Raw genomic sequence first — 21636 nt, forward strand, 5'->3', positions numbered from 1 at the left:
GATTAAAGGAGATGACACATATAAAAGTGCTTAGCACGGCACCTGAACTGTAGTTGGCATTCAATAAATGCTCATTTCCTCCCTGCCTATTGCCTGTTGGGAAATGTCATTTGCTGAATAAGGGGAGGCGGGGGGGGGGGGGGGAGGGATGACAGGCATTGTAGAATATTTATTTATTTATTTATTTATTTATTTATTTATTTATTTCCCCAAATATTTCCCTTCATTAGTGACCTTATTGAGTAGCACAAGGAATGGAAAGATTCTGCCTGTGACTTCTTGGCTAAAACTTTTCTTGACATAAGAACCCAGTAGAGAAGCTCCTCGGGGACAAGAACAACCCCAGGACTTCCAGCAGTCCTCCCCCTCTCTCCCCCTTGCGTGCTCTCCTATCTCTTCCCAGAGTCTTTTCAAGTAGGTTTTGCAGGTCTGCATTTGAATCTGGAAGGCCATTTCCAAATTTCAGAAGTATTCCTCTTAACCTGTGTTAATCTCAAAACAGAACAGTCGCTGTGGGGCGAGGATTCCCCTCCTTCCTTTCGCAGGCTCCACGGCAGCAGAGGGTTAGGTAACAGCACCCACAGGCAGGAGTTTTGGGAAAGTTGTTTGTCTCATGACAACAAAGGCCATGTCTCCCTAGGAAAAGAATCTTCCCTTTAAAGCCGCTACATCAACAAGGGAAGAATTGTACCCTCCGAAATCAGAGTGTGGGCTGTGAACATTTCATGACTCACTTCCATGGGGTTTAAAGGATTGTTTAGCACAAATTGTTTTATGGCTCTATCAGCACGTCATTTTTAAAAGTAAAAAATAACCGATTTAGGAACCACAGCTCTTTCAAATGCTTGAAAAGAAGCTCTCATGTTTGCTTTAAATTCTAATGTTATAGTTGGTTGTGAGTTGTTTAATTTTGTCATCTTGAAGAATAACAGACTTTTAAAGTAAATTTACAATAAATGGCTTCTGAAGTTATTTGACTCTTATACTTTCTTACAACATTATTCAAGCAGAGTGAACATTTATAGCCTTGCGCTTTCCAAGGCCATGACCAATGCCCCTTATAGTCATATTGTGGAGCAAGTACTTGACATTAGCCATTCAGAAACTAACTCTCTAAAATGTTCTTTATTGTAACCAGGAAGCAGTAATAGATCATAAAGATGAATGCATGTTCTTAACTCTCTGGTTAATATAAAAAACACAAAATGATAAAAGCTTCTTTTGTTCTAACGCAATGCCAAGAAAGCCTATGGCCATATAGCTTGTGTCTTCATCAGCAGAGGAGAATAGAAAATTGGGAAATATCCCAAAATGTCATTATTGATAGTCATTCTTAATCATTCAACTCTATAACTGTGCCAAGTTTCCCTATGAAATTTTTATTTATAATATACATTTATTTTATATATGTATATTTATATAATACGTAATTGTTCTGATGTTACAATACAGATAAATGTTTTTAATTACTAGCCACCAGAGCTGGGTTAGTCACCAAGGATCTTGAAACTCTATGCAGCCAAACCCAGACACAAATATTTTTTTAAAGCTCCCCAGGTGATCATAATGCACAAGCGCGGCTGAGAGCCACTCATCCGAAAGGTTCTACCAACCACATATGAACATGAACACATATGTTTTCTTAACTTCACTGGGAACACCTAACAAAGTCTCATAGTATAGCAAGTTCAAGAGGCTCGCTGCTTGCTCCCTGCCTGCCCCTTCTCTCCATTACCCCTCTTTAATTTCCCCTTGAGCAGAATATCCAAAACGAGTTTGCCGGCCAGGATGTGTGTATGTGTGTGGGTGTGTGTGTGTATTTAGCAGCAAAGCCCTGTTCTTTTGCCAAATGATATTTCTTCCAGACTCAACAAATGAACCTGGACGAAGCAGAACCTACAGAATGGAAGGGGAGTGCCTAAAGTCCCTTCTGCTCTCCTATCTCCTACTCGTTCGTCATCGAAACTCCAGGGCTTCCCAGAGCACCGTTTGAAAACCTCCCATTCAGACACTAGAGAACTTGGTTGTCTCGCTTAGCGGCTGCCAGAAAAAGGCTTATTTCAAATGTGAAAGGAAGAGCCCCAGAGCAGTCTGCTGAATCACACAACAAGCAGCTCCACCCAGGAAGCTCCTGGATCCAGTTCTGCTCACCCATGACCATGCCATGAAACACCAGCAACCGTGGATTTTTAGGAGATTGCTCTCCTCCAAGTATTGATATGAATAGGTCTATGGGCGGACTTTTTCTAATGGGTAGTAAACTGAAGCAAACCATACCCTGTTCCCTTCTCCCTGCTGTCCCTCTGCCTCAAAATTGGGTTTCAGGGAATATCCCAAGAGACCAGAAAAGTGACTGCCAGTCATGAATGAGCTGTACATGGCCTGCAAGGGGTGTGAGGTGTAACAGAAAGCAGTTTTACCCTCTTTGCTCTGGTGGTTTGAGGAAGCAGTTTTGGGCGGATAGCATGTGAGTCTTGGTCTATGCTAAAAACAAAACAAAGAAAGGCCAGTTGATATCATATCCACTCTCTGGCCACCTGAGTCTCTACCACTAGTCTTTGTGAGCCCCCCTCCAGGGCTTGAGACCTGGACGAATCATTTTGATTCAGGATACAAGAGAGAGCTTGGCTGAAACTGCTACCTGAAAGTTATAGGGTGCAAAAATGTTCTATGCCTGTCAACAACCCAGTGGTTAATCTCAAAACCAATGCTTAGAGAAGTTGCCCAGCTTGGCTAAGGTCACAACGTGGTGGAGATGGAATTCCACTCCATACTTGTCTAACTCCAAAGCCCACAGGCCCTCCACTGCCTTTTCTTGTCCTTGGGGCAAGAAGTTTTGATTAGAGGGTGAGATAAAGGATGGGTGAATCTAGAGTCAGACCAGGCCTAAGTTTTTCAGTAGGAGCCTCTAGGGAGACATAGGGAAACAATGGACCCCGGCCACAAGGAAGCTGGGGGGCTGGAGAGGGACAAGAAGAGGGAGGGCACTAGAGACGAACATCACCTAGTCCACAAACTTGAACTCCTTGAAATAGATTCTGACCCCTGGACATTACCAGATGTTGTACAGAAACTAAATGTGTGTAGTTCTTACATTGCATGACATTTTATTTGACATTTCAAACTCTGCACTCACTTAATTCTTCATCTTGTTTGTGAAGCAGTTAGCACAGGAAGGTCATCTGACTTGTCATAGGCAGTCAAACATTGTGAAACTGCATGTTGGTTACGGTGCCGAAGTGGTGATTTAGTTCATACAGATCACCGATGGGGTTGACTTCTGTCTGTGTCTTTCCTGGGCTATATCAGAAATAGCTAAAGGGAGTCAAAATGTACAAACTTCCAGTTATGAAATAAATGAGTCCTAAGGGTGTAATGTACAGCATGACTATAGTTGATAATACTGTATTGTATACTTGAAAGTTGCTAAGACAATAGATCTTAAAAGTTCTCATCACAAGAAAAAATGTAACTATGCATGGTGGTGGGTGTTACCTGGACTTGTTATGGAGCTCATTTGTAATATATACAAGCATTGAATCATGGCATTGTACACCTGAAACTAATATGATGCCATATGTCAATTATCTCTCAATTTTTTTTAAAAAAAATAAAGACCTGCAGCTCACTCACTGATTCAGTATTTCACTTACAATTTGTTATTGAGTTCCTCCTAGCTGCTATGCATGTGGATGTGATAATACATAGGCCAAAATGAGGTAGTGTTTTAACTAATTTAAACAATGTCGCTGAAGTAAAAATTAGCTCCAATCATCCAATTCAAACAACCACTATTTAAAATAATGTATAAGGCAATCAGGGGTGGTGGGGTGTGGAGGGGGCCTAATATATGGTGGCTGAAGATGGTTTAACTTTGGGTGGTGGGTACACAGTGCAATATACAGATTTTGTATCATAGAAATGTACACTTGAAACCTATGTGATCCTATTAACCAATGTCACCCCAATAAATTTAATAAAAAAATAAGTAAAAAAAAATTTAAAGGCAATCAGGGAAATATGAACACTATATATTTGATGATGTTAAGGAATTTACTGTCTACTTCTTTTGATGTAATAATGATACTGTGGTTAGTTTAGTTTTGTTGTTTTAAGAATATTTATCTTTTAAAGCTACATACAAAAATATTTACTGATGATATGATGCCTTGGATGTGCTACAAAATAATTCAGTGGTAGTGGGAGGGAGTGGAGAAAAAGTAGGTGGGTAAAGATTAAAAAGATTGGCTGAGATAATAATTGGAGAGGCTGGGTGAAGGGTACGTGAGGTTCGTTATAGTATCATCTCTTTTGTTTATGTTTAAATTTTTTATTTAAAAGTTGTGGGTTTTTACATATAGATCTAATCGGTGTGACATACGGAAATTTCAAGGGCTTTGGAGTCAGGTAGACCTGAGTACAGGTACTGATTCTTTTCACTAACCATTTAGGGAGACTGGCAAGATCCTCAACTCACACAGCTTCTTCTTCATATTTAAAATGAGGCTGATTTGTACCTTATAGGTATACTGAGAATTAAAGAAATAATATCACTAAAGCACTAGCACAGAGCCTGCTACATGGTAGACACTCAGTAACTCTTGTTATAATTGTATATCGTATATTGAAAAAGTAGGCATGTCAAAGAAACTTGGAGCAACATGTTTTGAGATTTCAGTGGAAATAAATCTCAAAGCAGAATGAAATGAACCGACAAAGGGGAAGAGGTGGTATCCTATCCCAGACAGCCTGAGGTTAGAACTTATCTTCCTAGGCAACAAGACTATTATTTGGAGCACAAAGAGGAACACTTTCCTGTTTATCTCATCTCTAAGGTAACCATTGTAGCGCTAGTGAAATAGCTCAGCCGCAAATTGCACATAGTGTGCAAGGTCTCAGATTCCCTTCTGTCTCAGTACTTGAATGAAGAGCAGAGAAACAAGCCCTTGGCTGGGGAAGATGAAATAGAATCCAGGGTTCTTTTGTTGACTTTTTTCTCTGACTTAAATTTGTACTGGTTTTAGATCTCCTATAAGAAAATGGATTCTTACCAGACAGTTGTGTTTAAAATTCAGTCTTTCTTCTATAATAAATTAACCAACTCATGGCTTTACCATCCAGTTACTCAGACCAGAACAATGATCTATATACTCAATTCCCTTTCCCCCCTCACCTCTTCTCTCCCCACACACGGGCCATCGATTCCCAAGTCCATCAGTTTCACGCTCACATATCTTTTGAAAGTGTTCCTTAGTCTCTGCTTACATCTAAGCGCTGTCACTGCCTTAGGCCAGGTCCTCAGCACCCCACAATGAAATTTCTGCAGCAATCATCAAACTAGTTTCCCTAGCTCTAGTTTCTTCTTTCTTCAAATCATATTCCAAAATGCCAGCAAAATGGCATTTTTACACTCAAGTCTGATAATGTTATTACTCTGGGTAAAATATTTCGGTAGCTCCCAACTGTCTACAGGAGTCCAAATTCTTTACCACGGCATACAAGGACCCTTCGCCCACTTTCCTGGCCACATGAGCTCTTTGCAGATACATTCTAAGGCCCCTGGTCCACTGCTCTCCAGCCACACTAAATGACTGGTCATTCTCTCCAAGTGCCATGTTCTCCTCTGCTGCTCTCTGGTTTTGCATATGCCATTCCCCCTGCCTCGCAGGACAGTCCCGTCTATTTGAAAAACCTTGCTTATATTTCAAGGCCTAGCTTGAATATCCTTTTTTGGGTCGTTTACCCTTTTGTTACTAGTTGCTCACAGCCACCACACTGAGTTAGACCCTCTGGTCTCTGAGCAACATGCACATACATGCATATACCCCTATTTTTAAATCTCTGAACAGCAATCTCTCTCTCTCTCTCTCTCTCTCTCTCTCTCCCTCTGTGTGTGTGTACTAGCCCATGAGCTCCTGGAGAACAGAAACCATACCTTATTTATCTTTATCTCCTTAGGCCTTACCCAGTACCTGAATAGAGCTAGGTGCTCAGAAATATTTAATTCATATTTAATTAATTAACAAAGCACTTTCATCTAACCAAGCGCTTTAATCTAATGAAGCACTTTATTAATGAAGCTCTTTAATTAACAAAGCACTGTAATCTAACCAAGCGCTCTAATACAACCAAGCCCTCTAATATAGTCAAACGCTCTAATCTAACCAAGCATGAAGCGCTTTATTAATGAAGCGCTCTAATCTAACTAATCTAACAGGCTCTCTAATCTAATCAAGTACTGTAATCTAGCCAAGCATGAAGAGCTTTAACTAATGAAGCACTTGATTAATGAAGCGCTTTATTAATAAAGTCCTTTAATTAATGAAGCCCTTTAATTAATGAAGCACTTGATTAACAAAGTGCTTTAATTAATGAAGCACTTTAATTAATGAAGTGCTCTAATCTAGCCAAGCTCTCCAATCTAATCAAGCTCTTTAATCTAATCAAGCACTTTAATGAAGCGCTTTAATATAACCAAGCACTCTAATCTAACCAAGCATGAAGCACTTTATTAATGAAGTGCTTGATTGATGAGGCGCTTTAATTAATGAAGACCCTGAGACCTCACAGATCCAAATGTTTGAACATGCAGGTGTGTATATACGCTTCTGGAATTCTTCTAAATTAAATTTCTAGCTGAAATCCTGGGTTTCCTCCCAGCACAAATTAGCCAACTTTTCACCTTTTACTCAAAATCCTTTTTTTTACTTGATGGCCATTTTTAAAGGTCAGGTTTATGGGGATATAATTTACATAGAATAAAATTCACCTGTTTTTAGATGTATAATTTTATGAATTCTGACAAATGTCTTGTGATATAACCACCACAATTAGGTTATAAAACATTTCTACCACCCCAAAAAGTTCCCATGTGCCCCTTTGTGGTCAATCCCCAGCCTCCGTCTGTCCTTATAGTTTTAAGTTTTCCAGAGTGTCACATAAATTGAAACATACAGCTTGTAGCCTTATAAGTTTGGCTTCTTTCAGTTAACATAATGCATTTCAGGTTTGTCTGTTTTGTTGCTGAGTAGTTTTCTGTGTCATGGGATGCATCACAGTAGGTGTGTACACAGTATGGACACACCACGGTTTAGTTATCCCTTCCCAAGCTGATGAATGTTGGGGTTTGCAGTTATTGAATTGCCAAAGCTCTTTCCTTATTACGGAACCCAGTCTTTTATTAGACTGTGTTTTAGAAACAGTTTTTCCAATCTGTGGCTTCTCCTTCATTTTCTTAACAGTGTCTTGAGGAGTAGATGGTTTTTACTTTGATCAAGTCAACTTTGTCAGCTTTTTCTTTTCTGGTTTGCACTTTTGGGATGCTATTTAAGGCCTTTTTTGCCTAACCCAAGTTTCAAAGATTTCCACTTGTTTACTTCTAGAAATGTTATAGCTTACATTCTGCACTTAGGTCTCTGATCCACTTTGAGTTAAGTTTGTAAAATGGTATGAGATGTAGGTCAAGGTTCTCATTTTTGCACATATATGTTCAATTGTTCCAGCAGCATGCATTTCAAGTTTTTCTTTTTCCACCAAATTACCTCAACACGTGTGTCAAAAATCAATAGATCATAATATAATCTCCCTATGGACAGGGCATATTCCATATCCATCTTCTGTATTCACAATGCTATTACAAGGGTTAGGAAATCCCGGGCATTAACACAATCTATTTAATGAAGAGATGAGCACTTTAAAAATTAAAACAGGGCTTTTTTCTTGTACAAAATTTTTCTTATATCAGAAAAGAGTAGTCTCTGAAACAACATATATGTCATACATGCTAAAATTTAAGGCTTTCACTGCTATTAGAAGTATTCGAGTTGTCTCTGTTTTTTTACAGGGAAAAAGTCTATTATAAAATAAAAGTAACGGTTATTGTTGGGTTTTTGTTACATGGAGGCTTTAATAAACCTCCATCATCGTGTGGAAAGCTTAATAGTCTCAAGTTGCTACATTATATGTCAGGAGTCATAGTATTGTTGGTTATACATATTCCTTTTGTAGAAATATTTTTTAGGTAGGCTTTGAAATCTCCTTTCACTTTCAGAATAACCACAATAGTAGCTTTGTGTGTGTGTCAGTAAGAGAAAAAAACTTATATGATGCCTTTTTATGTATGTACATCATGCAACAAGACAAAAAAATAAAACATTTTTTAATTCCATGCCTCAGGCCAGCGGAGCAGTTAGCTGGCCTACACAGCAGTGCCATCTACTGGCACAAGCAGGACTGAGCACCCTGAGGTAATGGAAACTGGCAGGGCAGCCTTTCGGTCATCCTCTAACAATCCCTGGCTGACAACACAGAGTTACACAAGTCTGACTTTCTTAAAAACAGAGATCATGTGTTTTTTGACCACTGTATCTCCATTGCCTAATATTGTGCTTGTCACATTAAAGATGCTCCCAAAATGATGTAGAGGACCATGAATGTAACTGCCTATAGTCTAAGCTTTTAAAAAGCACAGTATCCAAACATGTAAAAATGACTTAAATTTTAAAATAACATTAATAAAATTCACTAAAAGAGAGGCTCTTTGTCTTTGTGGTTGATAAACTTCTTTTAAATTCTAATAATGAAAATGTCCCATGTTCCAGAAAAACCACACACAATTTTACATACAATTTCATGAAGGTCCTAAACCTTATGTCTCAGGTCCAGATCAGGAGACAGCAATATGTTTTTAGACACTGTAAAATGCATGTGAACAAACTAAAACAACAATGAAATACCACTACATATCTATTAGAATGGCTAAAACCCAAAACATGGACAACACCCAAAGGCTGGCAAGTATGTGGAACAACAGGAACTCTCATTCACTCTTGGTGGGAATGTAAAATGTTGCAGCCACTTTGAAAGACAGTTTGGCAGTTTGTTACATAACTAAACATATCTTGCATATAACAGAGCAATCATGCTCCTTATTTTTACCAAAATGAGTTGAAAACGTATGTCCACACAAAAACCTGCACATGGATATTTAGAGCAGCTTTAGTCATAATCTCCAACACTTAAAAGCAACCAACTGTCCTTGAGTAGGTGAATGGAAAAACAAACTGTTTACATCCATGCAATGAAATATTCAGCAATGAAATATTATTCAGCAATGAAATAAACTAGCAAGTCATAAAAAGACATGGATGAACCTTAAATGCATATTGCTTAGTGTAGGAACCAGTGTGAAAAGGCTGCAGACGGAATGATTCCAAATATATGACATTCTGAAAAACGCAAAACTAAAAACAAAAAGCTCAGTGGTTGCCAGGAGTTAGTGGGGAGGGAGAGATGAATCAGTGGAGAATGGGGATCTTTAGGACAGTAAAGCTATTCAACACAATACTGTAATGGTGGGTGTATGTCACTGTACATTTATTCAAACCACAGAATGTACAAAACAAAGCGTGAACCCTAATGTAAACTGTGGACTTTATTAATAACAACATGTCAATATTGGCTCATTGATTGTAACAGGTGCATCACACTAATGTGAGATGTTAGTAATAGGAGAAGCTGTGGGGAGAGTAGGTACATAGACACTTTATGTACTTTCTGCTCAATTTTTTTTAAGATTTTTTTTTTATTAGTGATTTTTAGAGAGAGAGGAAGGGAGGGTGAGAGAGAGAAAGGAACATCAATGTGAGGGTGAAACATTGATCAACTGCCTCCTGCTCTCCCCTCACTGGGGATCGAGCCAGAAACCCAGGCACATGCCCTGACCAGAATCAAACCGGCAACCTTTCGGGCACAGGCCGCCCAGCCAACTGCGTCACACCAGCTAGGGCTCTGCTCAATTTTTATGTAAATCTAAAACTGCTCTTAAAAAGAGCCTATTAACTTTTTTTAATTAAAAAGGTAAACATCTTTCATATTGAAACATATTATAGGATCTATTTGTTACAGTAAAAAAAAAAAATGCATGCAGTCCCATAAGAAATAAATTGAACAGGCTTATATTCCACTGTTTTTCTCTGCTACATTTTAAATGACACATCATCTATGCCAGAAGTTTATTTTATAAGTGCTCATCTAATCAAGTGTAACAGAAGGTTATTTTGCTATTATAAGCCCAAAGGAGAGACTTTTTTAGTTCATCCTTGGGTTGATGAGATTAAACACTTCACTTGGTGTGCTTTTCATTTTGATGTCCCTTAGGACTGAGAATTGCCTTTCTCAGAAAGTACTATAAATCGACTGTGAATTGCTGGGCTAAGAGAGGGAGGAAGAACGATTCTATTTTAGCTTCTGCCAAGAGCTCTTAGGCACATCTAGCAAGCTGGTGCCAAGAAATGTTTAATAGTGTGGCAGGGAGTTCTACTCCCTGGATCCTCATGAAAAACCGAAAATTGCTTTTGCTCTGTCAGTTTCATTATAAAAAGTCTTAGGCTTTAAAAATGATTACCATTTTATCTCAGAAAGCAGCTTGGCAGCCCAACAAATCATGAGTCCTGTTAAGTCCTAATCTAAACTCCTAATTCTTATGTCAGGGAGAGAGAAAATTCCTGCCCTCTACCCTTCTTTAGTTCTTATGGCTGGACTAATAATAAAATAATAAAATTGACACAGTACCAGATTAACTGGAGAAAAACCAATTAAATACTTGTACACGGGAGAATCACAATATGAGGCTCAGGTCAGAAAATGAGGCTCAAAGAAATGATCAAACCAGGCATTAAAAAAATACTTTTTAGACAAAGAAACAATAAATTTATCAGAAATTAGCAGGATCCAAGTGCAGCATCTCAACTTTTCAGGTGTGAGTCTGTCTCTCTTCATGTCTCTCCAACTCCAGGGACACATGCCAAGTTCTTGAAATGGTTCCACTGAAGCTTATTGCACCTGGCTTCAGCTGAAGGTTAAGTCTCTCCCTTCTGCATCCTGCCTTCTTGGAGGAGGGAAGGAGACATGCACAGCACCCTGCCCCTCTTTGTAAGTTTCTTCAAACCTGAATGCTTCCCATCCTCTGAGATAGTCTGAGAGTGGGTCATGGGTGGGTAGTCAGAGATGGGGCCACACGGAGGTAGCCCAGCCTTTTCTTTAGGACGTGAGAGTACATGGTACCTATTGTATTATTTTTGGCCTTAGAAGCTTCTGCTAAAACTTTGAGGGAATAGGGAAAATTCATTTAATATCCAGTTCCCAGAGTACATTAAAATATTAAATCAAATTTAAAAATTAATTTCTTCTCAGATTTTTTAAAAATATATTTTTTATTGATTTCAGAGAGGAAGGGAGAGGGAGAGAGAGAGAGAAACATCAATGATAAGAGTCATTGATCGGCTGCCTCCTGCACGCCCCCTGCTGAGGATCAAGCCATAACCTCAGTATGTGCTCTGATGGGGAATCGAACCTTGATCTCCTGGATCATAGGTTGGTGTTCAACCACTGAGCCACACCGGCTGGGCTCTCTTAGAGGTTCTTAAACACCCTTTTCAGGGGTGGTGCCCACCCCACATCTAGTTAAGGAGGAACACTGTTTTATATATAAAAAATATTGAATTTCTTGAGGCTCTTCTAAAAGTCCAAGACATCTTTGCAACCACCCAAATTTGGTGCCTGGGATCGAAGATCAGTAGGGAACTTTGCTCAGGTATAAAAAAAAATATCTAACTTTGATGAGCTGTAAAAGGGTGGTTAAATTGACAAAGTTGATATCCCAAAGTGAAAAGGCTGAGGCTCTTGGGCCATACAATCAGGGTTCCCTAGGTTCACAGGACTGGAAAGGGTCTGTCCAAGGGAGCAGTAAAACTTGAGCTTTGGGACATCATTCTAGTCACTTGTTTGCTTTCCTTATGACCAGAAGCAGGTTGGGGTTGGGCTGCTCATATAAAGCCATAAAATATAGTCAAGATGACTATGCCCTGGAGATCTGAACACATAACTTTAGCCTCACCGGCCTTGTGCTCATGCTGAGTTCATATTATAGAGAGCAGTGAGTAATACAGTAGTGGTCCCTGGGATGTTGTTTCTCTCTTTGCCCAGAATGGTTCTAAAATATTTACAACTCTCCTTTTGACTAGATAACCAATCTGACAGTCTAGATTTCCCCATAAAGTTTATCTCAATACGATTCTGAGTGTTAAAGGGATTTTAAAGACCCAGGGACGTATATGAGGGACATAGTATCTACTACTGATAAGGTTGTCACTCTTATAGTATCACTCCACTGGGCATGATGCTATCAGTGTCTTGTTATCAAAGTATCTCTGCTAGTCCCAGGTGCCAGCACAGAATGGAATAGAAGCAGTAGACTTGGCCTTTCCATCTCTGTAGAGAAATCAGTTCATCTCCTAGATTGTAGCAAGTCCTAATGGAGTTGAGGACTTGTTTGAAAATTCCTCTAGGAGATTCTACAGAACTCTACTCTGGATAGGATTTGATAAACTGAACACTATGTATGAAGTGGTTTCCATTTCTTAAAAAACCCAAAGAGCAGGAGCAGCATTAATTCTGTGAGTTATAGCTCCTGCTAGAACAGTGCTCCAAATCTTCCCAGGTGGCTGTCAACCAAGAGAAGGGTGGTATCCCCTTCTGAGGTGCTGAATACCACAGAGCAGCAGCTTATTGTCCTGACGCTGAATACCCCAGAGTCTGGCCACAGACAGAGGGTGAGGTGAATTATGACAATGCATGATTTCTTTTGATCAGAGATTAAGGGTGGGTGACAAACGTGATTCCTATTGCCTAGCCTGGAATGACAGGTGATTTGGAGATGACTGATTTATTTTTCTTTCTTATTTTTAGATAATCCTCATCACCTTAACCCCCCCAAAAAACACAGACATAAAGCTAATGGCTGTTTACAAGTGACTGTCAACCTTCATATCATGTACGTCCTAGATTGCTCTCCACAGCGTTGCCTAAGAAGATCATGTACCTCAAAGTGGAAACAAATCTGATTTCCTCAAATATTATTCAACTTGAGCCCTGACAAATGCAAAGTGTCAGTGTACCAAGAACAAAACTTTGAAAAATTCACATGCTTTTCTTTTTTGCTTTTCCTAGTCATGGCTTTCTCTTTATGGAACTGAAAGCATCCATCTGCGTGCCTGCCTGGAGGCGGATGGTAATTAGGAATGAAAGAAGTAACAGTCGGCTTCTGACATATAAACCAGGATTTTGCAGTGAGAAACTGTCAAAGTGAAGGAGATTATTTTTCTACATCACTTTGGCTCTCACCTAACATGTTAGGAGCTAGACTTGGCAAACCAGATCATAGAGCTTTTCCTCTTTGCCTAGAACACTATGCCAAGAAACTTTCTACTCTGTGGTAGAAAGATGTGATAGAAGTAAAACTGGACTTTCCCACTGGTGGTCCAGGGGGTGGTGAGAAGGAAAAGAGGGATCAGAGGAAGGGAAAGGTGGACAGTGAGAAATGCATGCTCCAAGGTGGTCATCTGGCCCCATCCTGTGGAATCCTGAGATGTCTATGCTCAGTGGCTTCATCTCAACAAGAGATGTCCTGGCATTTAGGAGACTAGAGTGCTGAGGTCCCTGAGGCGGGCGGGGGGGTAGGGGGATTGGAGAACTTCAGTTGTACTCCCGAGCCTCCCTTGGTAACACAGACACAGAGTTGAGAGCCAGCAGCCTGCCGTGGGACCTGCTGTGGCAATGGGGGAGATGACCTCAGGCGATGAACAGCCTGGACAGGGGCTGAGTGGGGGGATACTTTCAAGGGTCTGTAGGCAGAGAGAGTGGAAGGGGGGGAAAGCCAACAAGGAAGGGTGACTAGGCCCTGACTAAACCAGAAAAAAAGTAGATAACTTTGGCAGCCACTGAAGTCTATAGCCAAAACTTGAGCGAACTAACCGGTACACAATCAAGAACCAGGAGAAGGCCATGTGGGCCCCTCTGCCCACCCCATGTCTTAAGAATACAGTAATCTATACTCTTCCATGGACTTTCAGATAAGAGGGCAGTGAGGTGTGAAAATGTGGGAAATCCAAGAACCTGAGAACTACCTAAAGAGATGGTTTAAATTACTGGATCAGAATACATTTTAATTCAGATTAAACTGAGTTTGGTTTGGTTTTGTTCTTTCCAGCTACCTACTAGGTCACAAGACCAAACCGTCTATAAACAAAATAAAGAAACTAAACCCCTCCTAAATTTCTATGTCAGGAGTAATTTTGTAATCCTGCTACAAAAACACTAAGATCAAATAATGTTATGTTCTCATCATATTGCATTCGACCCCACAAAAACAGTCTTTCACTACCCAGAACTTTGCCATAGAAAGTCTTTTCTTTATGAGGCTTTTGTGCATGGAAAACGATCACTACTATTTGTGCTTCAGTTAATAATATCCAATAGTTTGATCTCTTGGATGTGCTGAGTGTGGTAGATTACATTATTTGCTCACAATTTTTCCTTCCCTCCCCCCATAAGAATACAGGTAGAGCATTCTTTCCTACCTGCTTGATGTTGGCCTTGGGCATGTGACTTGCTTTAGACAATGGAATGCGGACCAAAAAGAGAGCCTACCAAGGAATTAAGGCAGTCACATGATCCCACTCTCTTCTTTTGTAATTCTGCCATCTGCCTTGAGAAAAGCCCTGAGTAGCCACTGATCCTACAACAGAAACACATGGAACCTACCTAAACTCAATTCACAGTCTGGCGGATAGCCGCCCCAGACCACCTGCAGGCCATGAATATGAAATAAGTGATTTGGGGGTTGCATTTTATGCATCAATATTGCAGAAGAAACTTAACTAATGCATTAATCAAGTAGCATTTCCTTAAATATTAAACAATCAACATTATCCTAAACATTCATATACTATTCATACAATTGAAACACCAAATCACAGATTTAACTATTTAAAATTTTCCAGATATTCAGTGATTATAAAGGTATTTAATTATATGCTCTAATTAATTACTTAAAATCGCAAATTTAACCCATCAGGTTTTTATAAATATTTTAAACTATTTATAGTAGAGACAAACACATTCACGATATTATATTGATTACCAGCACTGCAGGGTTGGAGTGGTCAAATGACTGCTGCTGAGTTGGATTTGGAATCTAATCACAGTCCAAATCACAGTCCAAAATGATTCTACCCCAAACCACTAGTCATTAAATTAAACCTTTATCTTAGTTAAAACTCACTTTTACTTTTAATTAGTTGCCTTTCCTAAAGATTTTGATACATGGTTTCTCTTTATAAAATCATACATTCTTCCATGTATTCTAGGTGCAGCAGTATCTAACCAGTAGCCTTACCACTGTGATATAATGGTCTGGCCTGAAGGTACAATCAAAGACTCCTGTTGCATGAATATCTTACTATAATTAGAGTATCTAGATCAGGGTTTTGCAAACTTTAAAGTGCATATGAATCACCTGCGAATCTTGTTAAAATATAGACTTTGGTTTAGTAGCTTTGGAGAAGGGCCTGAGATTCTGCATTTCTAATAAGCTCTCAAGTGATGGCAACGCTGGTTATTAGTCCTTGAACCGTATTTTGCACAGCAAGAATGTAGAGTTAGCTTCTCCTGGGTAGTGAGGGATTGAGTCTATGGAGTTAATTATCTTCTTTGGACTAGCTGGCTCTTTTATTTTCTTAAAATACAGTATCTTCCAGCATGACCATTATGTATGTTAAATAATTGCCAAACTTCCATTCTTCATGTTGTTGCTGGTGTTGATCAATTTTTCTCTTTCTTGGAACAATATCTGCTTCTGATGTTCTTGGTGTATATTCTTTCTTTTATTCAGACATAGAAATAAGGACATTTATATGCCTTATAAATAGTCAGAAAAAAAATGTGAAAGACTTTGAAATAAGCAGAAAAAATATATACGGGGTGGGCAAAAGTAGGTTTACAGTTGTAAGTGACATTCTTTCGAGTTAATAAAGCTACATAATAATCATAACCTGCATGTCTTTTTCCTTATAAACAACTGTCCATCCTTGTATTGACTGTCTTGTCTGGCACATTTTCCATGTTCCATTGTCTTTGAACTTGACGAGCTATCCCCAAATATGGCACCTTGACATACTGAATATTTTAAGCCAAAGGAATTTGAGAAATGGCATGTGCAGGAAGAACTTTCCGACCTTCCCCTGAGACAGGTCATAAAAACCCTCATGGGAGACTTGACGTCCCTATTGCCGGAGGAAAGAAACATCCTTACTCCAAGATAGGAATCTGAGCAAACAGGCCTTGCTGCTTAGCCCAGTTTATTATACTCAGCTTACGCCCTTCGGTTTTTTTGTTTTTGTTTGTTGCTGTTGTTGTTGTTTGTCCTAATATATTTTTCTACCACTCTCCACTCTTCATCAAACCCAGCTTTAAAACACTCTGGCATAACCACTTCTCCTGGTCTACATTTCCTTATGAAGGCTCCTGTGTCACATAGAACGTATGCAAATTTATATGCTTTTCTCTTGTGAGCCTGTCCTTTGTTACAGGGGTCCCAGCCGAGAACTTAGAAAAGGAGGAGAAATGATATTTTCCCTTCACTACAAACTATTTTACAACTCTGTAAGTTGTAGTAAACTAATAATAGTACAAATGATTCTTGTCCATAGAAATGGAGATTAACAGTTGAATGCAATTTATTATTGCCTGTAGATAGATCCATTTTGCATCTATTTGTAAATTCATTTCAACATTCCTCATTACGTGTGTGTGTGTGTGTGTGTGTGTGTGTGTGTGTGTGTGTGTGTATTTCTTAAAATTCTCCTTTGACCAAGTGGTAACATAGGGCTGGTTCACTCATTAACTAATGAGTTAAATAAAATCTTTTACATGGATTCATTCTATATTGTTAGAGACAGCAGGTCCATAACAGCGTCACTTGTGCTAAGCCTTACATTAGCAAACCAAGACTTAATAATTGAGACTAACCAATACAGACCTAGTTGCAGATTCAGCCTCTCCCATAACTGTAAACTTTAACCAGCCTATCTAGAATTACCTGGTCAGTGAGAGTGAGGTAATCCACCTGATAGATCCCTTCTGTCCCCCAAAGGAGAGTGACCTTGCCTGAAACAATCCACTTTGCTAGAACAACTTCCTTGCCCGGTCTCTTTCTGCCTATAGAAGTTTTCCACTTTGTACAGCTCCTTGGAGCTTCCTTCTATCAGCTACATGGAATACTGCCCAACTCATAAATCATTAAATAATGCCAATTACATCTTTAAATTTGCTCAGCTGAATTGTGTTTTAACAATATCTGCATGAGAGAGTCGTATACATAGAATGCCCTTTTAAAAATTATCCTTTAAAAAGACATAAATTGAAAACAAATAACTATCTTATTATTTCATTAGTAAGTAAAAATTGAACAAATACATTCATAGTCACCATTTTGTCTTATATCCACCTTTATCCTTACACATTAACTTTGCTCTTTGTCAGCACCCGAACTATTTTTAATAACAAGGTGGGATCTGAGGTTCGTTTTTGGAGCAGTGGCTGGCCCCTCGGCCCCTGGCCTGCTCACACTCCCGGCCCTTGGCGCGCAGGGAGGGTTGGTGTGTCCGCGCGGGGCCAGGGGCCTTGCTGAAATGCATGCACCTCTCTGCCCTAGCGAGGACCAGAGAGCAGGACCATGCCACAGCCCTTGGGGGAGTCCAGGGCCAGCTAGTAGAAGGTGAGGACCTTGCCTCTGGCTTTGAGGATGCTGCGCCAGCGGGGCCGCTCACGCCTTAAGTTTGGGAACCTCCTGGACGTGTGTTCGAGTCCCTACACGTCATGTGTTCTAGTCCCTACAACCACAGTGGTTTTGCCCTCCCAGCCAGGAAGCAGCATCTTTTGGGTCATCAGGGAAAGGAACAGAGGCAGCCGCCACTCATGAACAACCTCTCCTGCACCGCTTGGTTAAAGGTGTCTTGGTTGGTGTGGCCAGAAACCTGTACAGCGTGACCGACAGCCTTAGGTAGGTGTCCTGGCTCATGCGTTCCTTGTGCTGAACATTTTGCCTTTGTCGTGGCGGATGCCTGCTCCCACGATGGCACCTCCTGCTCCACCTGTTTTCTTCTGAGTATCATTATGAACTTAGAATACTAAAAATAATCATTCGATTCTTAATTTTTCAAAATTTAGTCTGCGGGAACACCTTTCATTTTCTCCTTTTGACGGTTCTGCACTGACCTTACTGTATTTTTAAAGAATCCTTGTTTTCTGGCAATAGAAAGGATATTTCCTGATCCATTTAATTATTTTTCCCCCTCTCTAATCTTGGGAACTGCTACAGTCAGAGGAGTTCAGGCTCTTTCTAGCGGAGAGAAGTATCACAGACCCAAGTCTGAGCATTACAAGTACTCACCGGAGTTGGTGGTGATGCTGCGTCTTGCTGGGGCACTTGAGAGGTTGCGGAGTTGGAAAAGATGCCTTTTTTTAAAGTCTTGAGTTCATACTGATTTTTCCAAGCATGTTAAGTTGCTATGTCCTACTTTTCTTAAAGGCTGGGGTTTTTCACTGATCTCTGAGACCTTCTACCACGTTTCTACAGAAAAAAAGACGCTAATCTGTAGAAAAACACAGAAATAAATTTCCAGAGGCCAAGAAGGGTTTGGGAGAAGGCTGCAAAACAAAAATTTATTTTTTTAATTCTAATTTATTTCCTTGCTCTAATCTCATATGGATATTTATTTACATATAACCAGAGAAGGGAAGAGGGTGGGAAATCACAACGATTTGGGGAAATCGCTTTAGAGACAGAATGAGCGCAAGATATAAACTGTGAGTAAGAAATCAGTGTTCTGTCTCAGGCAGTCTCCATTCCTCTGAGGTTAAACTGGGCTCCCAAACGGATGAAGTAAAATATTCGTTTTAACCTTCCCCTTGGCAGCGACGGAGAAGTCAGTGTTCTCCAAGGACACTGTGACTGCGGCTGGTGATCCCCTAGAGCTTTCTCTAAAGCAGCAAATACAATTTTTCCCACTGTGGGATTTTTCGCTTTGCCTATGAAAATCAGCTATCGCTTGATTCTAGGGACTTCTCCTCTTACTAGTTAATTCCCTGCTGAGTTTCCTCCCCTTAGTTGCAGTTTTCATCTGAGCAAATTGCATCCTGCCCTACCCAGAGGACAGGAACCGTGACTAATGCCTGAGTCTTGGATCTAAGCCTTAAATACAGCCGTGTGTGAGCTGGAGGGTTTAGGCCTCCTCGCAGTCCCTTTGTAAGGCGGCCGGAGGGCAGAGAGAGAGCACGCTCTTGTCCCATGGATTCGTTATGCCTCAGCACAGAGTTCATGTGAGCCGGGCCCAACCTCTCTAAAAATCTAGATTGTCTCCCAAACAAAAAATAATTAAATCAAAGATTTAAACACCCTGCTCTCTCTCCCTCCCTCTCTCTCTCACATACACACACACAAACACGCATACAAAACAGTTAAATGCTGTTATGTTACAATAAGATTCTTCCTAAGACTATATTACAGATTATCAAATAAAAAATATGATTTTTATTTGCTTCGAGGGAACACTACAGAATCTGTCAACTGATATTATTACATGTTACTCTTGAAAACAGCTTTTTCCCTGCTTGTCTGAAGCAAGTAGCAGTTCACGCCAAGTGCAGGGAGCAACAAAGTGCTGTGTTCATTTCCAATCACTGAGAAGCTCATAGTGCCCCCAAAGAAGAGAGGTGATCTTTTAAAAATCACAAGTGAACCAAATTTGGGAACACATTTAAGTTACTATATCTTTTGAAGCATTTATAAAAGAAGAAAAAAAAAAATTGGAGGTGCTTAGCCTCACAAATGCAAGAGAGTGAAGAAATATATATAAGATTTTTCATTGTCAAAGACATATGGGTGGCCCTGGCCGGTGTGGCTCAGTTGGCTGAGCATCGACCAATGCACCGAGAGGTCGCAGGTTCGATTCTCGTCAGGGCACATGCCCTGGTTGCACTGGGCTCTATCCCCAGTAGGAGGCATGCAGGAGGCAGCCAATGGATGCTTCTCCCTCCCTCGCCCTTCGTCTCTCTTTAAAAAAAAAAAATCAATAAAATAAAAAAAGAACCCAAAACAGTTTCTTCCTTTTAAAAAAAGGACATGAGGGTTAGTTAACAGAATATTTGATTGCCTTGTTTTCTGAAAAGATACTGACATTGGAGCAGGCATTGTCCATTCCATTTACCCAGTTTCATCACATTCCAGCACTAGGTAAAGTTCATGGACAAGAAGTATTTATAGTCTAGTTAAGTTTGCATACGCTTACCTCATTTACCGAATGTGCCGTGTTAGGATTAAGGATCCGATAAGGCAAGGAGAAAAAATAAACCCCTGCCATCCACAAGATTTCTCTTGGTCCTGGTTTTATAAACAGTTCTCTGACTCTTGCATTTAAGAGAAGCAGCAGTGATTGTGAAGGCAGCTAGGGAGGAACAAACATTATTTTGCCTAAATAGAAGAACTCCACAAGGAATTAGCTGGTGAGCCAAAGAGGCTTCTGAGCAGCCAAAATTGATTTTACACACTCCAAATACTAAAAGTCATGGGTTGAATCCCCAGGTTTGCCTCCTGGAGCCTATTTATTCCTACTTTATATACAATTCTAGCAATGGTGGTATAGGAAAATACTGGCTCCCTCGCAAAGATTAATGTTGAGAACTTTCAAAGTTAATACCATGCAGTCCCTGTTAAGTTAATACTAGGTAGTCCCTGTTAAGTGCAAAGTTAATACCAAGCAGTCCCTCATCTCATTCTAGTGGACCTGGCCACTTGGTTTTCAAAGTATACTTGACTAGCAATCCACAGCTGATAAAAGGGCAAATGGTGCTACTGTACTGTGATGTCATGATTTTATAGCCTTTAGAGTAATCAACCCCAAAGATGTTGTGGTTTTATTGCCCTGTAGAATGTTAACCAATTTTGTATCTCAATTAACAACGGGGTTTTTTGCTAACTCTGTGTGTGTGTGTGTGTGTGTGTGTGTGTGTGTGTGCACAAGCATTTAAGAAAACCAAATATTTTGTCTTATTATGTAATTCCTGGTTCCCTCACTGAGTTCAGTAAAAATCAGAGACGCCCTAACAAATAATTTTGTTCAAGAATTTTGCTTTTAAAGGTCTGTATTGTTCCATACATTATCTGAGATACCTGCCTGCCCTTCAACACTGACAGACATTCACAGGTACTTGACCTGTCACTTTCTTCTTAGTGCCTACCTTAGTCTTACTAAAGGAGGAGCCGTCCTAACATTCACCCAAGAGCGTTGCTTTCTTCATAGTTTTAATGCCTTTGTGGTTGTGATCAAAAGGATAGATTTTTTTTTTTTTTTTTCATTTTTGCTCATTGCAGCTCTCCAGGCCTGGCCTTCCCAGCCTCTCATCAGCTGACTGCCACCATGAAGGACCTGACCTGGACTTTCAGACACATCAGTATAACCATCTCACTATAATAAAATGCCAAAGCTCTGTGCGGGAGAAAATGGGCTTGGGGGACTTTACTGAAAGAACTCTGAAATATTTATAACTCCCTTATATTCGATATTTCTGCCATTCCTTGTTTCCCTAAAACAAGTGGTAAAACTTAAAATAAGAAGAGCCTATGGCCGGCTGGGCGTGGCTCAGTGGTTGAGCATTGACCTAGGATCTAGGCGATTGGGGTTCGATTCCCCGTCAGGGCACATGCCCAGGGTGCGGGCTCGATCAATGACTCTCTCATCA

The 21636-nt window shown here is 40.0% G+C and overlaps 1 pseudogene; it reads right to left on the minus strand.

Annotated features, from left to right (window-relative positions):
- Positions 1–17393: 17393 nt before the first annotated feature.
- LOC148092292 (large ribosomal subunit protein eL18 pseudogene) lies at positions 17394–20258 on the minus strand (annotated as a pseudogene).
- Between the last annotated feature and the right edge of the window lie 1378 nt (positions 20259–21636).

This window comes from Miniopterus natalensis, chromosome 10, assembly GCF_054644295.1.
Source record: "Miniopterus natalensis isolate mMinNat1 chromosome 10, mMinNat1.hap1, whole genome shotgun sequence".
NCBI classification, from domain to species: Eukaryota; Metazoa; Chordata; class Mammalia; order Chiroptera; family Miniopteridae; genus Miniopterus; species Miniopterus natalensis.